We start from the raw sequence: 27,805 nt of genomic DNA on the forward strand, positions 1-27,805 counted from the left end.
AAATGAAAATCTTGCCTCCTTTTTCATCAAAACCGTAGTGAACCTATCAGCTACTGTACTGTATCACACACCTGATGCTCTGCACAGACTACATGAATATTCTTTTTGCCCTCCTGAGGTTCATCATGCTGTATATTGGCTGCTAACTGTACCATGCTCACACCCCCAAGCACCGCACAGGACCTAGATCAGTCACTCTGAGCTGGGTGGAGCAAGTAATGGTGAGGGTTAACACTCTTCCCCAGCTGTCCAGAGCAATTTACAGGCTATTTTCTAGCAGTTGCCTGGAATGCCAATGACATATAACCATTAGTGGACCCAGGACTGTCAGCAAATGTAAAAATGACACATTTCAAATTTAATTTACTGGAACCAATTTTTAATCAGGTAAAGAGTCTGTATGGGTTGCATCAGTAGAATTGGGCTTATGGCAGTATCCATTTCAAAAGCACTCATATGACTTAGAAATCTAAAGTCCCGAATGTAAGAGTATTAGGGACATAAATATCTTTGGTTTTCAATGGAATCCAAACCTCGGAGTCACCGAGATGATTTCAGAAGTCTGTATTTTGCCCTTGAGAAATTGTATTTCCCCAATCTATTTTCTACTGAGACATGGAACAGGCAGAATTACTAGGCTATGAGAGTTGATTCTCATACAAAAGATTACATGATTTGCTAGATCCTGTTCTTTATGATCATTGATAAAATCAAGCAGAAAGACTAACTGCCTCTTCTTGTCGGGAAGTGTGGAATGCAGAGGACAGGCTGATAGAAGAGGGTGGAGGTGGTTGCAAAGCAGTAGATTAGATCAACTTCTTGTCACCTAACACAATCACATTTCCCTTTCATCTTTACTTTTAGCCTTTTTGGCCTGCAAAAGATAAGAAAGTAGACCAATTGCCTGGATTTAGAGCTGTATTTCTGAGTAATGGTATAGAAATTGGAAAAACAAATTTCTTTGTGTACGCAGATTTTTCCTGGGATGCTTTCCCAGCGTTGGAAACTTCCTTTCAGCTCAGCATATGTTGCAGAGGGCCGAGGAGAAAAACTCATATACACGTTCCTCTGGGATAGGTATCACCAAAGAATACTGGACACTCAAGACCACTTATAAAAGTGTGGTTGATACCCTATAACCTCATACTTACATGAACCTTATTTTTAGTCACCCATGCATACAGGGACCTTCTATATTACACAGGCCTGACCTGCCCAGGTTTGCTAAAACTTCCCATACAGCCTCTCTAAGAGTGTCACTTTCTAGTAAGGATGTTCATGCTTTTTAGCATCCCATATCTTCATCAAAAGTATCCCAGATGCAGCAGGATGCCAAGTCCTGCAGGATGTAAGACTTCAGAGCTATGTGGGTGAAGACACACATTCAAGGATGGGAACTTCAGAACAGCTGGCTGTTGAGGTAATATACATAATCTGGAAAACTAATACATGAATTTTGGTCTAGCCCTGTATTAAGATATGTACAGCGAGATATTTGGTATTGATCTACTCCTAATCAGAAATCAAACTGAACCTTAATCTTATGACAAAGTATAATTAACTATTTTGTTAATTACTATAATTATCCTCCCTACATTTATTTTGACAGCAGTGTCAGTAGCAGAGAACTATTTCCTTAAATTGCCGTTGCTTATTATGAATTACAAATTCATACAGTTTTGACAAATGATTTTATTCTCCTTTTAGCAGCATGTTTTGCAACAGGCAGCTTTTCAGAATAAAATGGCCATCTATTTGAAAACCACGCTAGAAAGGTCACACACAGAAGATTAGCTATATTGGAACTAACAAGCATCACATTTGACCAAATACAAAATTCTTTTCCTTTCCTCTCCTATGGAAGATTCTTTGGACACCTAGATGGCGTTATGAGATGGGGGGGGGGGACCAACCAAAAAAAAAAAAACGTAGAAGAGGAAGGAAATGAAGAATAGGAGGAGAAGGTAAAAGGGAAATCCAGAATGGTTTATAGTAGTCACTAACCCAGAGGTGGCCAGTGGGGGACAAATAGACTAAATATGACCCACGAAATTTTACAATGTGTTTTATCCATTGAAAATTATTTCCTTTCTCTCTCCACTGTATGATGAAAAGAGGGAGAATACACAGAAGCAGCATGACACATTGGTGGTGCTCTGGGACTCAGTGCTGCTTTTAATTTTACCACATCCCAAATAGGTGACTTAGAAATGAGACATGGTTTTGCCAGAAATCTTTGAAAATGCAGGAATTCAAGTGGGAGCTCTTCATATGCTTTTAAAGCTGGAATCAGACCATCTGCTCTGTGCTTCATTTAGCAACTTCTATTCTTAACTAAAATACTTTTTGAGCCAGCTGCTTCAGCACTGCAATTCCTTCTTTCTGCCCAGCAGAGATCTACCTCCGGGGAGGAGTGATAGAGCTTTTAATACAGTGCATTGTCCAACAAAACTGAGGTTCTCTTGCTGGGACAAGGTCTACCAAACAGCAAACAAGGCATGTGGCACTAATAGGCAAATTGCTTGTATTATGATGGGTCCGTATTTTCCATGGGTTGCATCTCTCACTAGGAGTAAGGAACAAAGGGGCTAAACCACAATGTGACCCTAGTACTCTTACTGGTGGTGTGATTTGCACTTGCAGAGTCTGATTGTTCCCGAGTGGAATTGTTTGTTTCTTGTCTGTACATAAAATTCTGGGCTGCTGCTGACTCTTCAGAGGTGTCAGGATCATATTTTGAGATGACACAATAGGCAAGCAAAGCTTGACCACCGAGCTGTTTCAGCTGATACATCCCTTGGCAATGATAGAGTTAACTGAGTTGGCACCTCTGCTGTGACAGTATAACATACCTTGTGTTTCTTAAGTGGTAATGACTAACATGGTCAGCAGTTGGTGCCAATATTGAGCATTTGGTTAACCTCCTAGGTTGCTTGTAGCAAAAGTAATTTACTCAGTACACAGACATCTACCCCAGTCTAATCAACTTGATGAGACATTACAAAGAGGTGGTGGGCTGAAGTGGCATAAAATTCCAAATACCGTATCTTTTTTTACTCATTTATAATGGAGTAATATCCATGGGACAAGGATTAGTAAACAGAAAAATGTATTATTTCTTAAAAGTCAGCTTTTCTTCCTGGTTTAAAATGACAGTGGAACAGATCTTAAAAAATTAAATAAAAAAGTTCATTACCGTGCCATCCCAGGGATGGATCTATAGGAGGTGGATTTCAAAATTACACCAATCCACATGGAAATGAATGTGGTGTCATATGTAGGGCTATTTATACTGGGTATACTTGCTTGATTTGAGATCAAGAAGCAAAAAGACCAGAGAGTGAGACATACAACTAACCACCAAAAGACCAAGAACTTGATTTTACCACTGCTGTGGCTTGTCGTACTTGGTGAGCTTTTAGAGTCACATGACAAGACACCAAATTCAGCTGCCATTAAAAAGAAAAGATATTTCTAGCCCTTGTTACAGAAGAAACTTTGAAAAAATGACCGAATACACACATTGTGTATTCTATGTATACTGTGTGTATACACACTGTAGAGATAAAAAGAGCCAAAATGGACTTAATACAAACCTCGTGATTTAGCCTTGTTTCATAATTTTAGGTTTTCTGAACCATGGTTTTTGAACACATGGGTTTGGTAAAATATGATCATCATAACTAAGCAACAGCTTAATAAATGAATCTAGATGCATTAACAGGATGTGGAATGTAATGTCAACAAATACTAGATAGGAAATGAAATTCAAATAATGAATAAATTTGAAGAAAATTGTAATTTCAGAGGTATATAATGAATAGAGACAGAGGGAAGGGCCTATTGCTTACTCTACTTCCTTTACACACAGTAGAAATTTACCATTGAAGTTAATTAGGTCAGGATCAAGCCAGAAATTAGCAATTAAAAACCCCATACCTTTAATATATCTATGTAATAATGATTACTGGTAACTTACGTAGGTGAAAGTCACTACTGGCATTTGCGATACTCTTTTGTAAGGGAAAATACACAAAAAGAAAAGTTTTTAAAAATCCATTAAGTAAATATTTGGGATCATCAGTGGGCTGACCCTCATGCCCATTAGTTCCCCAATACTTGAAAATAATTTCTGTGTATTTCTACAATTTTATCTAAAAATGTGTATTACCACCAATAGAAGAGCCACAAAATGCCTGGACCACAGCTGTGTGGATTTCATCTGCTCTAATTCTACCAGCTCTGCAAACTTGCTGGCATTTCTGCTCTACTCTTCATGGATACCAAAGAGAATATTCTAGGCCTTGATTACGTTTCTGAAACCTAAACACCACCAATATAAAGATTACCTGACAGCCCGACCTGCGTGTTCTGCCATCCCAGGGGGTGGAGGAGGTGGATGTCTGATTCATCATTCAGCAACACCCAAGGGCATTTTAGGGCTGCTCATGATTCACTGCCTCTCTGGTGCAGTTCTTGTGACTTTCTTTGAATTCCCCCAAGGATGGTTATTATTCTTCTAATTGCAGTCCCAGTTCCCGTCCCAGTCAGTCCCGGTGCATGGTGAGAGGCTTGTTACCCATTGTACCACCTCTCCAGGCAGGTCCTCGACACGTCACCGCCAGCTCTGGGGTGGCAGATGTGCCACCAGGCAGCTGAGCTGCTCTAATGCAGTCAGTCTCTGCAGTGTGCAGGATTGCTCATTTCCACCAGTGGCTTATAAGTGAAACTTCCCAACTTTTACTGTCCATCTATCTTTCTCCATATTTTCATCAACAGACTGTTCCTTTTACCTTCTTTACTTGCCCTTTCCACTTTTTTAAAAACGATTTCTCTTTATTGGTCGTATGATTCAATAAAGTTATTCTCTTGATAAGTGTGAAAGGTCTCTTTCTTCTTGCCACTGCAGTGTGTACTTCTGCAGCTCCCCATCGCCACGGCTTCTGCTTCAAACTATCATCTTTAAAGGTCACTTGTTTCCTTACACATGCAGTCAAGCCCGACAATGATTTAATGACACCTGAACAAGCTCGTATTAAAATTACCCACAGTGTGATCATAAACAATTATTAAGCAAAAGAAGAAGAAAGCTAACACGTTTCTGTTCAAGAAACCAACACCAAAGGTATTAGTTAAAATGTTAAAGTATATTAACCAATTACATAAAACCCTTTCATATTGCCTTGCTTCATTTCAAACATGGCACAGGCTATTTTGTCTGTGAACTCAAGTGGAACAAAAAGCTGCAGAATGCAATTTGTGTCAGGAGCCGGACTGCAGAGGGACAACTAATTCTAATTAGTGCAAATTCCCCACGGGCCAGCGAGAGGCCTGGTGCAGGAGCCGCTGCCGCCGCCGAGCCCCTCTGCCCACAACAGGTGGGCAGGGGCGCCCGCCCCAGCCCTGGCGACAGCTGAGGGCAGCCCCCTTCGCCGGACACCCCTAATTAATGGCGTGCACGTCCAGCCTTTGAATGTGATATCTTTTAATATAGTTCTGAACTAGGGAAGTTTGGCTCTTCTCATTGGTTGAAATTAAAGCGGTTGAGGATTTTGCCAAGAGCTGCTGGGCCGCAATGCTGGTTTCATTTCAAACTTGAAGCCTAAAACTCTGCCAGTCAGTGCAAAAAGGGTATGACGGGGAAAAGGAATTATCGGGGGGAAAAGTCTTGGCTGTCTGGTAACACTGACATTTTAGTGAGCACGTCCCTAATGCAAAATATTTCTGCAACTCATTAATATTCCACATTTGATACATATTAGATATATGCATTTAAAATTCTGATCGATTATAAGCAATAATGGTGGTGAGGAAGGCATGGGTCATTCACCTATTAGACTTCCCAGCTGAGCCTCATTTTGAACCGTTCAGTCTAAAGCAAACTCAAGGTAAAACTGTCTGCCTGATTTCCAGCCTGCCTTCCCTCAGACCTGCTCCCATTCATGAAAAATGCACTGTGAGAGCACAGCCAGCCCTAATGAGAGAGGCAGCCCTCCCACCCTGCCTGCGGGAGGAAAGGGAAGGAAGATGCAACAAGATTTTATACAACATGCCATCTAGAATGTTTTTCAAATAACCAAGCAATGAAGCATACTTCACAAAGATTAGGATTATCTCATTTGCAAAGTCTTGTAATGGCTAAACATCAGTGAAAAACTTTGGTTTAATCCAGCTGAGTTATATCAGGAAAATGCTTAGCTGTTAGAGATTTCAGAGGCTGGGGGTCTGACACATGAACTGTAAAATGCGTTTTACTTGACGCTTTTCTTCACATACCGGCCGATGGAAAGCTATGTCAGAAGAACCGGCAAAGCAGCTGAGGAAGCTCTGCTGTCCTTGCTTCCCAGCAGGCTGATGTCCAGAGCAGTGCTGGAGCCGTCCTTGTGCTCTGGTGTAGTGATCCACCACACGCTTCTGTGTGTGCTGCCCTCAACACCGCCCAGGCCAACATATTTCATCCAAATTATATTATCAGCTATACTAAACAGCTATTCTGTATGCGTTCGTTCCTCTGTACTAAGGACTTTATTTAGGGACTTTAAATAATCCTTCACCATCATTTCACACCAGTCTTAAACTAACAGGGTTCACTTCTCTGTCTTTATTACATTTACTTTTACTACATATTCCAGCTAAAAACACTCCAGAGGGGGGGTGCCAACTATGACTATGTCACAAGAATGATTTTATTAAGAAAATGCCTCCAATACTACCTCATAGCATTTTCCACTACTATTGTTTGGGTTGCACCAGAGGCTAAAATGTGGCTTCTTTTAATAACACATTTGCATAAGTTGATCTGAAAGATCCCCATGTGATGACATTACTCCAGGGTTGGCCTGTCATCTCAAAAAAGCCCGAGGTGCTGGTCCCAAAGAGATCAAACTCAAGAATTAACTAGTCTTCATAAAGCAGGAACATCTCTACAAGCAGTAAAACAAATGATTATCATTTCTTTTTGGCGATGGTCTATGCCAAGCTTGAGAAAAACAGAGCTTTCAAACACTGACAATCTGGTATATTGAAGTATGACCATTATTTTTTATTTTCCACATTTTTGGTCCAAAGACAGTTCTGAGTAATTGATTCCCATAATGAGCTATGGTTCGTTAGTCAATTTAATTTATAATTGAATTGGATGGATGTAACTCCGTGTAAAATTGTCTCTGAAGAATCTGTTTTGTTCGTCTGTTCAACTTCTGACAGGGATGGAAGAAAATCTAAATTATTCCCTTCTGCAAGAGGGAAAAACTCTGAAAGTCTCAACATCCCTTGTGAAATTAAGAGGAAAAATATTTTTAATAGTTGCCATGCAAAAATAATATGGCTTTACTAAAATTTATACAACCCTGACAATTAACACATTAATGCCTGGAATGGTGGCTTAAAATGAAAATCAAAATATGGGGAAATATATGAATCAGCAGTCCTGCCTGAACAGCTAGAAAGATCACTCTTAACCAGAATGAAAACCACAGATAGATATTTACTGGTAAGTCATGTCTTACTTCTATGCAATTACTGCACAATCTGGAGAATTTGCTTCTCCATGCTTTTATACTGGTATTTTGATGATACAACTTCATTGGGAAATGCCTGGCGTGAAGAATCACATCCAGTGGTTTCAATTTTTCTTCTGTTTACAGCTTGGAAACCCCAAGTTGCTCCCACTGCCATGAAATGTGGGAGTGCTCTAAATTCAGTTTGCTTTTGTAAAGAGATTTGGGAATTTTGCTCTACCCTCTGTGGGCCTTCTTTTGGCCATTGCAAAGTTCATGAAATAACAGATCAGTATATGAGAAACACTTCTGCTTAGGAGTAGAGGTAGGGAAGAAATACCTTTGTTAAGATTTTGAAGACGAAGATGAGCCTTCATTTTAGAGTTAATTTTGCCCTGGGTTTCCTTGGGCCTCAAGACTCACATACAAACCCACTTTCATTCCAGAGAAAATATTCAGGTTCTCATCATGTGCTGAATACACTTCCCTCCTATTTTTTTCATTTCGAAAGAGAATCACTGAGTCCCTCTGTCTCCACTACTGGTCTTAGCAAGATGTGCCAGTATTGAAAGATACATCTAGCTTACAAGGAAAAGCAAGTGAATTAATTCATTCAGTATTTCTATTTTTCTATATAGATATATAGATATTTGTCACTGATTGTGCATTAGTAAACTGATTGTTAGTAGTAAAAGAATTGCTACACTATTATGCAAGCATAGTATTTCTTGTAATCTAGCCCCATGCAAAAGCAAAATATACATTCTCTGTTTGCTGAAAAAATAAAGTGTACTGAGAAGCATTGCAATGGGATAGGTGGTGATGATCAGCTATTATCAGTCCCAGCAGGCACATATTTTTTCTTAACAGCCATGGGACTGCTGCTCTGAAAGCCAGGCACAAGGATTTTTTAGTTCAGAGCATTTCATATTGCTTTTTAGAGGCAGGCATGACACACGGCTGCACAAACTCTTATGGCCTCCAGTTAAGGGGTCACTTAACAACCTCATTTGTCTACTTTTGCATCAAGTCCCCAATAAATTCTGATGGGCAACAGGCTCCCAGGCTCTTTACGTTATCCAGATAATGGGTTTTTTCCTCCTTTTCCTGTAATAGTAATAGTAGAAGTGTTGCGTCCAATCTTTGTCATATTTCAGAGTTTGTTTATAATGTTTCTGAACTTTTTTTCCACTAGCAAGTATTTGCTCTGGTAGAAGGGATATCAGGCAAGTTCAGTGACCAGTCACACCCACCCACCTTTGCTGAAGTGAATAAAGTCGTAAAGGTGGGACTGAGGAGAAAATCTGGCCTATTACATCTGCTTAAGAGTTACCACAGGTTGTTTATTTCTGGGCTATCCTATATGGATGTAATAGCAGATGAAGGCTGGAGCTATTGGAGACTGTTCTTACTCTTAATTACTACATTCTGGATGAGAAATTCTTTAATATAAGTAATTTTCAGCACTGCAAATGCACGGGAGACAATGAAAGTTGTTTCTAAAAAATGTTAAAGCTGACATAAATCATTTATACATAATGCACAAAGCAATGAGGGCAAACTCTTCAGTGGAGATAAGAGATGTCACAGTAAACTTATGTTCCAAGGCAGTGGTATCAGTTACGATCGATCACTTGGTAGCCAGTGGAAGTTACATTTTTACTTTAGTCTTTAAACTCTTTTGACTGCACTACCAAAAGTATTGTTTTAATCTAAAGTGCTAGATCAATATTTCTGATCAATAAGCATTCATTTCCAACTAACAAGGACAATGGTTAGTGGATTCCTTTAAACATTTTCATTTCAAAGAAATCTCTGCTGTTCTAAAAATCAGATCTCTAACAAAGAGTACAAGAAAAAGGAAAATGAGCACAAAACATAACAGAGAACTTCCAGATAAATTCAGTTCTTCCCTGGCACAATTTTTCCTTCTCCTATGACACTAAACCAGTAAATATTCTGTATGACCTTTTTATTTTAAGTAATTGTAAAATTCAACAGCATTACTATTAATTCTTCTTACCAAAGCATGGAAAGCCAAATCAAATGAAAACCAAACCACAAATGACCAAAACCAAACTGACAAACTTCAGTTTGTACTAGTGATAACAAAGTACAAATCAGCAAGAACATCTTAGAAAAATACCCCAGTTCACTTGGTAGAAGATTTGGTATAGCTTCCATGGACTTCAGAGAAATCCCTTCACCTTCAGCCCAGATGAGTAGCCCCAAGCATGGCAACTCCTGGCCAAGCCGGCAGCCAAGAGTTTATCCTCTTTAGAGTGAACCTTTCTTCTGGGCCACAGATAGATCTCGAAGACTTAGCTCTCCTCCCCGTCCCCTGGAAAAGCTAGACATCGTCTTGCCAGAACATCTGGAAAGTCCGTCTGTCCTTCCCTGCTTAGTCCTGGGCATAGTTCTCCTAAAATAGGGCACAATTCTGATTTAAATGTTCCAGGCACTCTGATGTATGTTAGAGACACATTTGACTATAGAGAAATTAGGACTTTTGCCACAGTGGTGTGTACAGACCACTCCCGTTTATTTTACAAGCCTAACAAGGAGAGAACATGTTGCTTCCAGTGCCTGCAGCTGTGCTTAGCAGTCCCCACTACACTCAACATTCTCCAACTTTCCATCACCCCCACACAAAGATTTGCTTCTTCTCACACTCTCTTATCCTCAAGACACTGGCTATTGTTACATGGCAAGAAATACTAGAGCTAAAATTAAAAAATAACTGGATTTCTTCAGGCTGGGCTGTCAGCATCCTGAACTGCAGGAACTACATGCTTGGTGCCCTCCATCTCCTCGCGGCAGTCCTGGCACTGAGGCGGTGGAAGTTGTTTAACTAGCTGTCTGCAGGCATCTCTTGCACTGGGTGTAAAACCAGGCTGCTGCAGCCACTGTGCACCCCCTCCATTGGCATCTTCCTCAAAGGACGGTTGCTGAAGGGACGTGAAGCCATGATTGGTGTGCCCTGTGCCTAGTGGTCCCTGCCTACACAGGGGCACTCACATGGTGTCGCCCTGCCTATGTGACACCGGTTTGAAAACACAAATCAGAGCAGAGCATAAGGCCCACACTCCTCCTTGTCTCCTTCTCGGCTGGTGACAGAGCTGTGGTTTGGATGGGGTGCAATTAAAATACAATAAATACTGTATTTCTATTGTTCACTCAGGCTTCATTCCCCTTCATACATCCATGGCATTACTTTGGGTTTTGAATCAACCCCAAAACTCAAAGCTAAGTCAGACAATTTGTCTGTTTTAATTTGTATTTATTATAACCAGTGAATTTCATCTGGATTTCCCCCAGAAATATAAACAGCAAGACTTGCTCAAATGCACGCATCCTGATGAACTTTAGGAGGAGTCTGGGCCAAGCTCAGTGGTTCATGCCATCTTTGCTCTTAATTCTATACATGAGATATAGGGGAAGCCATCTGCTAAAGTGGGATGCATGCAGATTATGCTTTTCTCACTGGGAAATGATGGGAAAAGAATTTTGTCTCCATTAAATACAAAGCGACCCCTTAGACAGAAGGCTTAACATAAAATGAATGGAAGGTCAAACTTTTGTAGGGCTATTAATCTGTTCTGTGACTTATGCAGATTGGAAAATATATGAGAAATGTAAACAGAGTGTTCACTCTGCATTAGATAGCAGGAGATAGGCAGAGCCTGAATAGATAACCTTTTGGAAGCTGGGAAGCTGGATTTTATGAGAGCTGTATGAGTCCTACCTCTTTATGGTGCCTATTCATCTAGTACAGTACTCAAGTATGAAGGAGTGGGCGAAGGAGGAGGGACAAGAGGAAGAGGGCTGCTGGATAGCTGCATAAATTTACCATAAATGGTAAAACTTTCATTGTCTTTAAGCCAAGAAATCAGTCCTGCTTTTAACAGCAATACAGCCAAAGAGTGATACAGGCAACATAGGACTTCAGGCAATACTAATCCACATGAGAAAGTGGCACATTTATGAATATCCAAAGTCACACTAAATCTTAACACAATCCTATATGTCATACAATGAATATTCTATTGCATTTTCCACTCTCCTTTTTGTTCACTTTATGTCCCCAGCTATTTTGGCATTGTTTCCCCTTCTTTAGGTGCTTTCCAGTCACAATTACTCGCATGTTTCAAACCACTGGTTTCTGTTAATTTATTTCCATGCCTTTTCCATCCTTCACTGTAGTCTTCTCCTCAAGTAGTCATGATCTCTGTTTTTCTTCTGGGCTCTTTTATTTTGTCCTGCTTCTCTTATTCCTCTTCTTTCCCTTCTTCTTTTTCCAAGTCTCCTTTCTATCTGTCATTTCTTTTCCTTTGTGTGGTATTCTCTTTATTTGTCTCATTACTACTTCCTTTCTATTTTTTGTACTTTTTCTTCTTCTGTACTTGCTTTCTCTCTGTTATTTTCTTATATACTTCAGTTCCTAAAGGGAAGAATCGGATTTGGAAGAAATGGTGGGAGTTTCTGTTACTATGTAACCATTTTCAAAATGGTTTTAAAAGTATAAGAGCAAACAAAGTTATCAGTAAGGACTTTCTTTCTTTTTTTTTTTTTTCCCCCTTGCAGGAAATGGATGTTTCCTCTGGGCTTTGACAACAACATTCCACTTTGGTTAAAATCAAGCAAATACTGCATCATCTGAATGTCTGAATGGTCCACACCAGAAGCTCATCGGGCAGAACACAGTCAACTCCTCACTTGCTCGGCTCATATCCTTTTCTGCTTCTAAGTATTTTCCCACTACTACATTCCTCAAAACCTTCTCTGTATGTCCTCATAACATCACTATGTGGCTAAAGATGATTCAGTAGCCTCCTGCCACCCACTCCAACTAGGCATCCCTATAGCCTAGTCCAGAAGAAAAAGATACTGGATGTTTTTCACCCTTTTAAGGTCTAGGCCTGTAACTTAGGCGCTCTTAAAGCACCCAGGTCTCTCCTCTTCATTGGCAGTTTAGCTCTCAGGTTCCTGTGTTGCACTCTGAATTGCAGTTCAGCAAAATGTTTAAAAGTGGTTAGTATGAATAATTCTCTTTGAGCTCACCACCTACCTGGTGCTCTGCAGCAAACACCAGGATTGCAGTACCTTACGCCACTGCTTACATCTAAACAAAGCAGAGGAAAAGAAGACAGAAGAGGAGCTAAACTAACACATGATAACAGTCTGCTCTATACAAGCAGCCACAGCCCTGCTGGATTCTAAAGACTGCTACTGGCCCATGCACTGGAGTTTGGGAGCCTCACTGAGCTGGGTACCTGAGGTACAACACAACTAGAAGTGTGTACAATACATGCGGCATATTAAACAGCTGATGTTACATGCTTTGGGGGAATATTTCCCCCCAAATAACTGTGGGAAATATTAATTATTTATGGAATATTTGCATAACTGCATAATGTGTCTAGATATAAATAACAGATTATTTGCATAACTGCATAATGCCACTAATCACGGGAAGAAAAAAAGAACAAAATATTTCTGGCATTTTATCACACTGTGTCATATACGCTCTGTGATTCTTCAAGCTCTCCCAGAAAGAAGCCAAAGCACAACTAAGCTCTGTACTCCTGTATTCCATAAGAGGAACAACAGGTAAATTTTCAAAAACTGCAAATCCTGTGTAAACAGTACTCCAACTGCAAGGCCTTGCAAACCCCTACAGGCTGGATGGCATTTTGCACAGATTATTGTCCAAAACTGGAAGAAACAAGCAGACTGTGTGCAAAATGTGCATAAGTTTCTACAACCAAAATTCACACCTGTCATGCATCTCGAGTAATACAGTCACCAGTTGTCTCTTAGGCAGCCGGTTTCATCCCTACATCAAAGTGCTTTACAAGGGAAGAAGCACCACTCTGCAGATGAGGACACTCAGGCCCAGAAGCATGAAGTCACTTTCTCAGGAACAGAGAGTGAAGTCTAGAAGTGGCATCACCAGGATCCCCTGCCAGCCTCCACACCAGGCTGCATCTCACCAGGCAATAGGAAATTACACCTGACCATTAAAATTTGTGCTTGGTGCACAACCCCTCTGCAGGCCTGGGCTGCTCCATGCGGATCTGCCCACTTTCCCCTTTCCATTAAGCTGGATCCTTTGCCTCTCTCCAGCAAGTTTCTCTGGAGGGGGACAAGACTGGCTCCATCTCTCCTGGGAGGGAGGTTCAGGCACTGTGCCTGTGGCGTAGTGGCATGCAGGCTTGGGTGTTGGGTCAGGGAGACAGGCTACAAGGCTACAGCTCAGCAAAGCTAAGAACCAGTCCGGCAAGGGAAGGGCAGCCCACGCCATGCAGAAAGATGTCAGTCCAGAGGGATAGCTGTGTGCACACTTTCTCCCCATCATCAGGGAGCTCAGAGAAACACTGGGCTGATCCTCCTCTAGCTCAAAGGCATCACTAAGCAGAAACAAGCCTGAAAATATGAGCTGAGTTTGTCAAGCTTTAATATTCCCTAATAACCACTGTTCTTTTCTTTGTTAAAGATTTCATGATAACTGCTGCTCTTTTCTCTGTTAAATACTATTTACTTCAGAGCTGGAGTTTCTAACATATACAACACTGACTTCATTTTTAATGGTATTTTGGTCTAATTTCAGAACCTGATTTCCCAGTACAAACGCAAGTAACAAATGTATAATTATTCTCATAAATAACTCAGCACCTTACAGTAGGTTTCAAACAAGTTTCCCCACAAGGCACAAGTGCCCTATATTAAATTCTTTTAAAGTGTAAGTTGATTAAGGTAAAAATTAGTTGTTATTACCTTATGGACATTTTAGTTTTCACAGCATTTCAAAGCTGGTCCTATCAGGAGTAGATTTGTTGCCGCCCACTGGTACAATCATCAGGAAAATTAATAATCATGTTCAGTCTGACTATAAATCATTGTGGTACAGGCAATTAATTTCTGTAGAAAAATGAAAGATCTATAAGTAGTATTATTGTGTAAACTATATGTTGTGAAAACTCAGATCCAGCACAGGCAAATTACAAAACCAATGTTCCTAATTTCAGAGTGTGATAATGCTGGGTCATCCAAGGCTGGACAGCCAGACATTCTGAATAAATAATGCTGGCAGCTCCCAGCAGCTTATGGTTGTTGTATTGTGCTTATGCTGCATTTGTAATTCTTGAACCCAATACAAGCATACTTTCTAACTTACAGAGAGTGAGTCTGGACAAAATGATCACAGATAATTTTTTTTTCATACATTTCTACCGCTAAATTGAGGCAGTTTGTTGCATTTGTTTATATCCTTGCCATTACACAGGGCAGATTTCTATATAGCATGCTTCTTTTCAGTTAAGGCCATGGTGGTCCTGGTGAGAACAGAAGAAAGATGATGTGTACACATGCAGACCACCACATGCCCCTTGTAAGCTAGATTTATACTTCTCTACCAACACATGCCACAATCCTGCAAAGACATGTGTTTGCCAAAAGTTAGATAAATGTAGTATCAAGGCCATAAAATTTAGTTTGTGTTTAAAATAAGGGAAAGTAAAGCAGCTCAAAGCTCAATATTTTTATTGGCTTACCTATTAAGATAGTATGTCCTGTAGCCCTCTGAGAGCTATTGTTATAGAAGACTGAAACTCAATTTCATTTGTTATAAGTCAAATGATTTCCAAAATCTCTGGATTTGAGTTTTCAATATTTAGGAAATCAATCAAACAAAATTCACATACCAGAGAAACAGAATTATACTTTGCCACCAGCTTTTAGTCCATTAGACAAATTATTCTCTATGGATTAATTTCAGTTGAATTCACCATACCTGAAAACATTTGAACAACATGTAATAATGCCTTGGACTGGAGGCTACAGACTGGATGAATGGTAAAATCTTTATCCATTTGTTGCTGGGTTTTCAAAAGCCGGAATGAAAATGTGTAACAATGGAACCAACCATGAAGTGAAGCATCTATGGAAACGAAAAGAGATAAAATAATTCACATTGTGATTATTCACATAGAAAAAAAAATGAAATATTGTAAGTAAATGTTTTCTAAAGGCATTTTAAAAAGATGGATAGACTTCCTTTTTTAGCCATTTATAAAATGTCTTCCGCTGCTTGATCCAGCTTTGAAATCAAGTACTTTGAGGTGTAAGTATCTGGACTTCACAGGAAAATTTATTATTGAAGAAGAGCATATCCATGAATAAGGAAGCTCTCCCTTGGAAAATCTTGCAGGACATTTTTAATAGTTTCTAAAATGAAAACAAAATGGACAAATATTTATCTGGCATACAGGGCTCCTGCTCATTTTGTAAGAGCAAAAAGAATTTAATAGACCATATGAATTGCGTTTGTCATTTACTAAATGTTCAGTTGCATGTATAAAAGTGAAGTTGTGAACTATACCAGGTATCCCAGAGAAAATGTACCTACACACTTTACTGGATGAAACAGCACACTACCAGAAAGCTACTGCTGGTAGTCAGAAAAAGAAAGACCAATTTCCTCATTAGGAAATAGGTGTAAATAATTCAGGGATGTGATGTTTTCCATGATGCATTTAATGCATTTTAAATAGTTGAAAGAAACTCCAAAGAAATGTACCTACTTCCACAAAGATCTAGACAGATTTTTATATTAATATATGGGATTTTGAACCACACTGCTGTCCACAATGGTATAATTTGTTTACTAAAGACAAGCTTGTGCTTAAGGCATTGAGAAAACTCTTTGCACTTCCAGTAAACCTACAAACTAACATACCAAGGTGGTAGAAATAAATTTGCTTGTCTCTTTGTCTCTTCCCTTTTCTTCTCCATGCCCCCAAAGGAAATCTGGATCTTGCAAATGAACCTAGCAACTTCCTTTGCTGCTTTTGAGTAATGATTCAAATAATTGCTGTTAACAAAATTTTGCAATTTGTCAGCTAACCTGTAGGCTTTACTGGGCAATCACTGACTTATTTCAGGAAGTACAAAGGCCATTCACATGCCTGGATGTGTGGTCTGTGCCTACCCAAGCTGCTTGTACTTATATAGTCTTAGCAGGCTGTGATTGCCCACTGTACATTTGCTGTACAAATAGAGAGGTTGAAACTCTCATATACCACCCACATATGCCCCAAACCTGCTGTGTACTTTAAAGTGTAGCTAAATGTGTTCTTTCATTTGGGTTTCAAATGACATTTTCATTTTAAATTTAAGGATTGAGCCACAGCCAAATCTGTGTTATCATCTAGGTTTATACGGTCATTACAGAGCTTTGATAAACATCTAGGCATATCATATAGTTGAGTGTAATCTATCTAATCTATCTGTCTATCTCCTTGCAATTCTTCCCATATACGGGACATAAATCTTAGGCAGGGATTTGAGGATGTATTAGGATAGTATCAAAAGAGATGAAAATCACAGCTGTTCCAGCTAAAAGCCCTTCCTGATTTGTTAAACAAACATAAAACTGAGTTGAGAATTTCCCAGATTCACCTGGTTCAGCTATATACAAAGAGCAGTTAAATTAAATGATCTTTCTCACAAAGGTCAAAAGTTAAGTGTCCTTGGTTACATGAGGCCTCATGCCTAATGGGATGATAATCCAATTCTATGGCATCTAGAAAGAATCCTTCTCCTAGTTATTAAATATGCATGTCTATCCCAAGCAAAATATATTGGAGCAGTGAGAAGTGGAGCTAATATACTTCACCAGAGTAGAGTTGAAAAAATGTCAACTTGGAACAGAAGAGCAGAGAAGAAAAAACAAACTAAACCTCCCACAGACAGTTCCAAGGGGTAAAAAAATTAGAAAATTATTTGCAAAGTCAAATGTGTATAACAAAACCCAAAAGAGGACCACTCTCACACTGAAGTTTCCCAGACGATATTTATTCTAATTTTGATGTAACACTTTAATAGTTGTATTAATTACTGATAAAAGACAGGAACTTCATCTTGCAATGTACTAAGTCCATAGCATGTTTTGTTTCAACAGACAATCACCCATATTGTCCATAAGATTTTCCCATTTTCATGCGGATAAAAATGTTAAGTCTCAGTTGTAAAAAACTAAAAACTCATTGTGGAAATTAAAGTTCCTTTAAACAGAAACGTTATAGGCAAGCAAGCTTTTAATCCTTCAGAGCTGTTAACTGCCAGAATTGCAGGTAGTTAAGACTAGTAAAACTCAACTAAAAGAACTTTTAGTGATGCATTTCAGCGCTCTTCCACTGTGTCAAACTGCTTTCCATCAACAGCTTGGGAAATTCTGAACAGGTAAATGAAAGAGGCAGATGTCAGACCCTCTGATCAAGGTGAACATGGAAGAACGCTAATTGCATTTGAATGGCACGACTTGCCAGGTGCTGGATGTTTTCTGCAAAAGAAATCAAGGGTTACAGAGTGTAATCCTTTCCGTTGTAGCCTCTCCTTGTAGTTAATCACTTTCATCGTTGAAAGTATGGGTCTTATCTGTAATTAGACTGCCATGCTTTGTCTGGGAAGCCACCACTCCTTGCTATGTCCTTCTCTACTAGCTTACACAGTGTCATACATGTAACTTTTTTTCCTGGGACATACATTATACTGTTAACTCTTAATCATCTACTGATATTGTGAAGCGCCACTCACTGTAAACCATTTTGTCCAGTCCCTAATTGTAGTGCTACTTTTGCACTTAACCTCCTTATTTAAATAGGAACACCAAAGCTGAACACAGATTCCCAGCCTCATAATAATAAGCACAAAGGGAAAATCTCCCCTCATTGCTCACTGCTTCCCTGTTTATAGAGTGAAGACTGCAGTTGCCACTTTGGTCACCTGGAGGTCAGGATCAGTGCCTAAACTTTTCCTGAACTGGTGTTTTCCCAAGCACAGTTCCCCTTTCCATACACACAGATGGCATTACTCATTCCTAAGTAACTTTTCATTCAGTGACCCTACAGCACATTGTATTTGAACAGAGTAGCCTACTGGTACCACTGTTCCATGAGCTCTTAAGCCACCACTCACTTGCTGGCTGCTGATTCTCATTCCTGCATTGTCCCCAGTGCAGACGTGACTCTACATCAAAAATAAGCACCCTCTCTTCCTGGGAGGGTTTAGCTGGCACCATTCCCCTGGTCTGCGCACCAATACCCGTACCAGCAGAGGAGGAAAGTGCAGGACTGAGAACAAGTACTGCTGTAATGGCCTCAAACGGTTGTGGAAATAAAAAGCCAGTGATTCAATTTCTTCAGTCCAAGAGCCTTAGCCTGCTAATTAGCTACCAAGTTACCATAATGTTGTGAAGAGAGGAAGCACAAGGGAAAAGGAAGAGAGCTCTGACACCAGCCGGAGCAAGGGGGAGCGACTGAGGGGCGATGGCAGCGGCAGCTGCCTGAATACAGCTCCCCTTGTGTCTGTGCCAAGCTTCTGCTGCCAGACCCGTCACTGATTCCCACCCAGAGTGCACCAGGGGCTGCGATCTGAGCTGCTGGTCGGCAGCGTTCTGCTCTGGGCTGAGGCCCATCGTGCCACCTGCGCAAGGAAGGTGGGTTTCACGATTCACCTCACAGCTGCCTCCCTCCATCCACCCTACTAGCAGCTGCTGCCCCCCACACCCTGGGACTCCCTGTGTGGCAGGGGTCAGCCGCAAGTTCAGCTCTTCAAAACTCCGCAGAGGCAGGGTGAGCGGCAGGACCTCGCTGCCCAGCACTGGTGCTGGTTTGCCACCAATAACCTCATCCCAGGCGCTGCGTGAAGCTGGCCATGCTGCTCAGCCTGACAGCAGGATGCTCCCCTGTGAGCCCCAGCCTCCTGCTCCTCCAGAAATGGGCAATTCAGAGACATTCCTCGAACAGAAACAGGCACCTCAAGGAGCAGAGACCAGCAACCAAGTCTCTCCATATCAGCCAGCTGTAGATTAAAACAAATACAGAAATATCCAAGGATCCAATAAACCCTCAAAACTTTGTCTGTGACTCAACCAAAGAAGTTGGAAAAATCACCTTTGGCTTTTTTCTGATCATCCTTCCCCAACGGGCAACACAAACTCTGCTTGGCTTGGCTTCATGACGAGCACCACCCAGTCCAGGAAACCAAAAACCAAGGAGTAACACAGAGACAGAGAGCAGCGTGACCTTTCATATGAGGGCAATGAGGACCGTGTGATGTGGCTGATGTACCCCACTCGTGTGGCTGAGCAACAACCAACAGAGCACAGTCCTCATAAGGTTTGAGGGTGAAGCAGGAGTAGAGCTCAGTTGCAGATTTAATAGCACTTGCAGGATGCCATTTCAAGATTTCCTTCATAATAGAAATTTCATGAGACTCATCAAGTTTCCCACATGCTCACACATTACTCATCACTGTGGCATTTGAGCACCTTAGACCAGCTGTTTCATGTGAAATCTGTTGCCATGGACCAAAATCTCAGGAGATTTTGGATGTGTATTAGTAGTTCCTGTTCAGTTTTGCGTCCAACATAGACTTCAACTACTAAGACATTTTGAGGATCTTAGATATAGGGGTTCTGCTTTGGACTGATCTTTCTTCCTTTACCAAAAAAATCACTGTTTAGATCATTTCCACTGAAGTCGCTCTCTGTGCATCTGTCTTCTTCATCAGTATATTCCCAGTGTGTTCTTTGTTGCACACTGTTTTAATTAGTGTTACATAGTCTTGTATATTCAGCAAAAAAACCAAAATATGACAAATGTGATTAAATGTTTCAGTTTTGAGAACATCAGCTTAGGTAAGCTTTTACACAATAAGGCATTAATAATCTTTTGCATACGATATAAAACAATTTTCTGTGATTGATTAACTGCGTGCTGATCTTAACAACGATAACAATGGATGAACACTTTACTCATTGTGTAGGCAGATACAGTTAGAGAGATACAGATAAAAAATTACCATAGAATTAGGAAGTAAATAAATGTTTAAGTCAAATATTTGTGCTTTTATCCTTGGAATCTAATGATGACGAAGTTTATCGGATATTTTACATTTTACTCAGCAGCAATCATGTGGTTATCATTGATAGATGAAAATAGAGAAGAATTAGGTAATGAATTCCAATAAAGAAAGCATTTTACTAAATTTGTATGCATCAGTGTGTATGCGTTTGTGCCTGCAAACTATGTATTATACTCAAAATGAAATAGGGGAGGATAAAAAACCTCAAGCCCCCCAAATGAAGTAACCAAGGCTCTCTGTATTAAATGTTAATGTTATCATAAGGTGTCCGGTGTGTATACACACCACTGCTCTCTACTGGGTTAAGCCAGAAATGTTTATCTTTGACTCTAAATGCCTATACCACAATTAAATGAAAATGATTTTTCTTTAGCTCACTTGATAAGAATTTGGTTATAGAGCAAGTAACAAGTTTTAATACTGATGCTTAGCATAAATTAAGGTGGTCATCTTATGTAACCTAGTGACAACAACCCCTATATAGGGCAATTGTACCTCAACTAGTATTACTATAAACTAGATCTAAAATTACATTAAGAATTAACAGACTTTTTTTTAAAACAGCTCCTACTCATTTAAATGGTATCAACTACCCATTCAAACTGTCTGTGTCTTTGTTTCATGTCTTTGCTCCCTATAGGCAGAGCCATCCCAAACACCAAGCAGTTCAAAGAAGCAGATAATTAACTACTGCCTATTGTACAAATTGCACATTTTCAATTAATGTTCTACCTCACAGGCAGGGCAGTTAGTTTTAATCAGTCTCATGACATCAACCATTGTGGTTACTGTTCTCAGATACTAGAAGGCACCTTGATGGTGCCATGCAGGCAGACTGCAGCACATAGCTCCTTCATTTGGTCTCTGCTGTGTGTAGTGCTCCTTACGAAACATTTGAAAGAAAAAGGTTATAAGGCGAGTGAATCACTGAAGGTCACTCTTCTTGGGAGAGGCTGTGCATACAGAGTTCAAATGGGGTTTAGTTCCTACACTCACAGTTTTCATAGCTTCAGGCCTACCCTATACTATGGAAGATGACACAGAACAGATTTGGACACAGAACTGGACACAGAACAGATTTGGAGCCATTTCTCTTTGTATCTGGCTCACAGCATGCTCCATTAGCACCACTGCAGATGGGTGTAGTTTAGAGCAACCTTGAGACTACCCTAGCTAACTTTGGTGGACCCCTAGAAACCGCAAAAATGGCTTTCCTTCTTGTTTTTGATTTTTTTTGTGTGTGTGTGTGTGTGTGTGTGTGTGTGTCCTGTGCTGAACACAGATCAGCTGGTATAAGAGCCAGGGTTAATCCCTGTACTTAAGTTTTTTTAAAATAGCCTTAAAAATTTCAACACTCTAGTGAATTAAAAATATTTGGATTTGGGGTGGTGGTGGGAGAGGGAGGAGAGAACACAAAACTCAGGGAGTAGAGCAAAAAAATACACTTCATTGTCACAAATAAGAGAATGACCTTTATAATGCAGTTGCAGCCTTGGTTCTTGTCAGTTATGGGTCAGTGCCCTATTACTGTATTGCCCACACACTATTATTGCAGCAATGCAACTGCACCCCTAGAGGGAGGTTGTGTCAACATTTCTATTACAAACCCCTCTTTCCAGAAGGTTAAAACCTGCCTGTCAGCAAGGAAATAACTTTATTAAAAACAAACCTTGATAAAAATCCATTTGGCCACTTTCAAATGACTACAGCCTTGTCCCAACATAAGGAACATACTGGGTTCAAATGCTCTCATGCAACTTTAGAACAGTTTTGCTCGAATCTCTTGCTTGGCTTGGCTGCACCCGTGAGACTCGGGGAAGGAAGGCACTGAAGAAGTCCCCGACTTCCTGCAGCTCCTCATGACTTCAATGCCCTGAGCCCTTCCAGGGGAGGCAGGAGCCTGGAAAGGCTGCTGGAAGGTGAGACTTTCCCAGAGACCCAGCCCTGCGCCAAGTCTCGGCCCCCCTGTGAGCCAGAGACTGGAGTTAAAAGACAGGGGAAATGTTTCGCTTCACCGCAGACATCTTCAGATGCCTCTTTGTAGTGGAGGCGACTTTTGCTCCGGCTATGGGAATGTCTAGGGGAAAGCAACAGTGACCTCTATCAATACAGCTCCCATTAGCACAAGGGTAGTGCATCTATCCCTAGTTTTGGGTGAAAGCTAGAGTTACAAATATATATATATATATATATATATATATATACATATAAAGAATTATACTAAACCTGGATTTGGCTCCATTTGTTTAAAAAAACCCCCATAAACATACATTGAAGCCATACACCAAAAAAGCTTTTAGAGGACTCAGAGGGGTCTTTCTGTTGTAATAGGTACATTTACATGGGTTTTCAGTCCAAAAAATCCATTTTATGTGTATATCTGGCTAGTAGATTTACATATCCAGGCAGCTTTTTAGGGAGTCAGTCTCTTGCATGTAAATAAGAGATGTCATTTGTTAAGATCTAATAAAAAAATCTTTAAATCAAGTATTTTATATTCAAACCTCCCCCTTTAAAATGAAAACAAGAGTCTGAAACTGGCCAAGCCTGAGAGGGTATTTATTCTACAGTGCAACCTCTCTCACTTTATGGGAATTTTCTCCTTAAGATAGACAGTTAAAAAGTAAATAAATAAAATAAAATAAACTATGACGTGTTAAAAAGAAGAGGCTCTAGGCTCTGTTAAAAAAAACCCCTGAGGTTCAGAAGCACTTCCCACCATGTCTGCTTTGCCTTTGAACAATCTTGCTCATAAATAAAAGCACTTTAGACCAAAACTCTGTCAAAACACAGCCAAAAGAGTTAAGTCCACAACACGAGTGCATGGCAATGAAGTAAATGAGTTTCTTCCTAACATAGAGTTGAACTGGAAATCATGGCAGCTTCACAGAGCATTAGAGACCTGTGGGTTCTTGTGAAATATTAACAAAGTAGAAAATTCTACAATAAGACTCTGGAATGAAGAAAGTGCCAGCAGAGAGAGGGATTAGAGTACACTGTGTGGCTTCTCAGTTTGTCCCCTGAAAAACACAGTGTACAAATTAACCACTGTGCCCTCTGAATCCCAACCCACTTGGAAGCAGGAACAGGAGAGGGTATGACAGATACTACAGTCTGGTTCTGCTCCCCAGTTCTCACATAGGCATTGCCTAAGCCTAGGACTAATGTCATGAGCAGGAAAAGAAAATGCAGGATGAGGAGAGGGAAAAATCTCCTTGTGCTCTTCTGATCACTGTGATTGTGGTTGCATTTAACGAATCCCCGACTGCCCTGCAAATACAGCATCCTCTGATGACAGTGAGACCTGCAGGTGCTGCTCCACAGATCTGAGGATTTTGCCTTTTTCCGTTGCTTCCCAATTATTTTCTTCACCTAAATGTCAAAATCCTGAATCCAGAGATATTTTTTTAACTGATGATGTGATCTTTCTTTGCAGATCTGTCCACTTTCAACACAATCAAGAACTTGTCAAGTACATAAATCCTTAAATAGTTTAGAAAAAATTAACAAGAAAGATCTGCAAACTGAGACCCCTTCTGTTTGGCAGTGCAGTTTAAGCAGACATTACAATTCTGTGGACCCTTCTAAAAGCTGTCTTGTAGACAGCCGCAACCCGTCAGAATCTATAAGCAACACTTTAATGTTTGGATCAAATACACAAATGAAATGTGAAAGAATGAAGGCTAATTCAGGAATGCAAGATCCATTAAACTATGCAAGTATGCATGAACTGTAAAAAGTGTATCCCATACATATCAGCTATAGCCCTTAGCTGTTAGCAGGTGTGAATCAGTCAGTTGTACAATTCATTTGTCTACCTAATTGCACTGAAGATAGGCTTTTACTTTGCCTATAACATCACTAATGAGTAGGTTTTCAGTTCGATCTAACTAATTAATTCTTGTTAACTTCCTTTGCATTGCTGTTCTTTTAATTTAACCAGAGACAGCACCAGAGTTGCTACTAGTGTTTAGTCTCAACTAGATTACTCCTATTCATTAAGGGCTGTAATTGTTGGTCATACCCTCCCAAATGGTCATTACAACCTCTGGCTTGCATATTGAATAACAGCAATTTCCTGACTCCAACAGACTCTCATGTGAGGGAGGAGAAAATGCTAATAAAGAGAGAATAAATGATTCTCTGCTTCATTCAGTGCTGCGTAGATTTCCTTTACAGCAGAAATTGTACCGAGGTGGTAAAACGGGTTTCTTGCAGGCCCCCTACCTCCACCCTGAGTGAAAACAATAAGAACCAAGTCAAGCATTCCCTGCTACTGTGATTACAGCATCCGTAAAAGTGATTATATGGCTGCTGTAATCAACTTCAATGAAAGCTGCCTGTTAGAGCTTCAATAATTACTCATTTCTGTTAACAGCTTGCTTTCAGTTTAGTACTTTGAGGCCTAGGAAAAAAAACCCAACAGTGTTTTAATAAAAGATCCTGTGAACGCAGTATTTTGGGGGGTAAGAGCTTGTGTGTGGGCAAATAAAAAAAAAAAAAATGCACATGCAACTTTTTTGTCCTGTTTTCAATAGCAGCCCCTTTTCATTTAAGCTCAGAATCTATTTAACCAGCAACAAGCACAAGTTCATACAGGGTTCAGTCATGTACTGAATGTTTACTGAGGGAGGCACAATAGTTTAAATAAAGTGGCGGTTTTAAATATTTTACCCATTTCTTTAAACAAATTGCCAATCCTTAAACTCTGTGTTAAACACATTTCAAAAGCAAAATACCACAAAGCTCTCTTTCAATAAAACCACTACTTTTGTCATATTATGCCTCCTCCTTCTTGATGTATTTTATTTCTGCAAAGCTCTAGAGAAGAATGGAGCTTACAGAAGTTAAGGGCTCATTTTTAAAACAAAACAAAAGAACCGTTTAGTCTGAGATTAAAACAACACAGGTCACTATTGCCCTCCAATGTTTGATGTTCTGCAGAACGATACCACAGCTAGGGACGAGGGATGCAGACTGCAAAGAATTAAAGCTGACTTCCACCCAAAAGTTAAAATCCCAGGCAGTCTTTTCTTGAGGTTAAAATAAACCCCAAACAACAAAAAGCAGAGAATCCACTCCTCTTGTTTGGATAACTTCATGACTATGGTTTTATTTTTCTGGTATGTATATACACTTCTCCTTTTGAGCCCAAAAAAGCCAGAAAGGAGTATTCTACAGACAGCTAAAATATTAAAGAATGCTGTAAGACCTTATAAGAAACCCAGTGATGTCTGCCTACGTATAAAGTTGTAAAATTGGAAAGATTTTCTTCACCTGGAATCCTTCATTCTTCACTTTGGGGAGGTTTACAGTAAGATTACCTGCAACTCTATGGCCAGTTTCCAAAGGACAAGCTCTGTGCTGACAAGAGGCTCCTGCTCAGGGTTTCTGTCTCTGCTGGAGTCCTAACAAGCAAAGCAGGCTGCTGGGGGCATAGGACATGCTGCAAAGAACACATGGCTGCTTCCTTAAAACAGGACTGTGACTCCTGCAAAGAGTTGCAGCTGATGACAGTATTTGTACCAGCCAGATGAGTGGCTGAGAGGACTAAATCTCCCCCTAAACTACAGATTCCAAGGGGATAGTGTTAGCTGCTGTCTTGCCTTGTACATAATGCCAAAGTAGAAACCTTGATCTGACATGTGGATGTGAAGGGAAGCACTTGCTGCTTTAGCACCTGATCAGCAGCATCAAGGAGAGCTGAGCTCTGTGAACAACACATACATTTTTTTAAAAACTACCTTGGCCCAAAATGCATAGGTGAAGTAACAGAAAAAGATGTTACTAATGTCTTGAATGTAATACAGTGCAGAACATTTACATAGCATCTTCCATCCTGAAGGATTCCAAAGCACTTTAAAAATGATATGCTTATGGAAATCACTCCCCTGTTGGAATGGAGCCAGCACTAGGGTTTAAGGCAGCAGCCAGCTGGACAAATGCTCAGCACCACAAATTTGGTCAAGGACAACAGTTGGAATTATCTACTCTTGCAAAGAGTGACATGAGTTATAGAGAGCCCAATTTTCCTTGGTACCTGCAGTCATTGCTTTATTGTGCATGCACTAACTATTTGGTTGCATCTAGTATAATTTCCATAAACCTTCCACTATTTCTGAGGACAGAGCATTCTCAAAAAGAGATCATACAGGACTGGGAATTGCTTTCCCTAGTGGTCCATCAGAATGCAACTCTGCTAGGAAAGAATGACCTGTGCATTGTGCCAGCTGCCTAGATATGGTTTCAGCGTGGGGCAGCATCTTCAGTTGGCACAGCCCCCATTTACTTGAAAGGATCTATTCCAAAGTATATCCTCTGGGGTTTGACTTCATAAAATTATTCTATTTTATAATTTCATTTTCCTTTCCTGGAAGGAAGGCTTGACAATGGATACCATGAACATCATCATTTTTTTAAATCTCATTTTCCTGTGCATATTAAAAGATGGATTCCTCGTGCTGTTCTTTTCTTTTTGTCACCTAGTATGCATGATGGAGTTGTAGCATCAGTGTCATCATCTTTTATTCTCTCCACTTCCATACAAGAGACTTCAATGAGGGCAGTTAGCTTTGTCCCCAGGACAGAGGCTACCTCTGAATGGACAAAGTACTACTGAAGTCTGTGGGCCCCTGCTGCACGATGGAGGACCCTTTCCTCTGCTTTACACTGTGTGGAGCAACCCGACCAGTGCAGCTCAATATTAGGCTCTCAGGGGGAGCATATCTGTCCCATCCCTTCCATTACCCCTTTTTACTCAGTCTTGATTTAGATGTGGTGTGGTTAGACCAAAATACCGGGACACAAAAGGGGTGTGAAAAGCATAAATTTTGAAGCTACTTGGTACTATATAATCACCCAAGAAAGATGAAATCTGATCTGATTTTTATGTGCTTGTTTTCTCTGAAAATTGAAGCGGTGGTTTGCAAGTCCTCATTCAGAAACTCCCACCACACAGGAACTGTCAATAGCTTAACACCTACAGGACAAGGAACCTGTGGAAAGCCATGCACATAGCTGTCTGTCTAGGCAGCCTCTCTGGTATGGAACAACAAAAGGCACACTGAAATTAGTAGGAACCATTTTTCCTGTCATGTAATGGAACTTAATATATTTTTGCAAGTAATTTAACATGAAATAAAATAATAAAATGCTCTTTCATTCTCTATTACCTAACTGGTAGGTTGTCTCAGTAGCAGAATTACTGAGAACAAATTTTGTGCTTCTTTGGCTACAAGAATGGAGATTTTCTCTGGCCTTTATACACTAGTACAACAAAGATTTAATATGGCCCATAAATGCTCAGGCATCACAATTTAGCTTATTATAACCTGTCTCCAGAACTTTGTATTAAGCAGAGTAACGCACAAGACCCAAAA

General features: G+C 40.2%; 1 long non-coding RNA gene across 1 annotated transcript in view; it reads right to left on the reverse strand.

The window, feature by feature from the left end:
• Positions 1–14,319: 14,319 nt before the first annotated feature.
• The window catches only part of LOC141960667 (uncharacterized), a 152,352-nt gene continuing 138,866 nt past the window's right edge, over positions 14,320–27,805 (reverse strand). Inside the window, exons 2-3 of the long non-coding RNA XR_012633681.1 lie at positions 15,292–15,438; positions 14,320–14,420 (exon numbers count right to left, since the gene is read on the reverse strand). This is a non-coding gene — a long non-coding RNA (uncharacterized LOC141960667). The remainder of the gene's footprint in view (positions 14,421–15,291; positions 15,439–27,805) is intronic.

The sequence above is a fragment of the Athene noctua genome, chromosome 5, assembly GCF_965140245.1.
Source record: "Athene noctua chromosome 5, bAthNoc1.hap1.1, whole genome shotgun sequence".
Taxonomy (NCBI): Eukaryota; Metazoa; Chordata; class Aves; order Strigiformes; family Strigidae; genus Athene; species Athene noctua.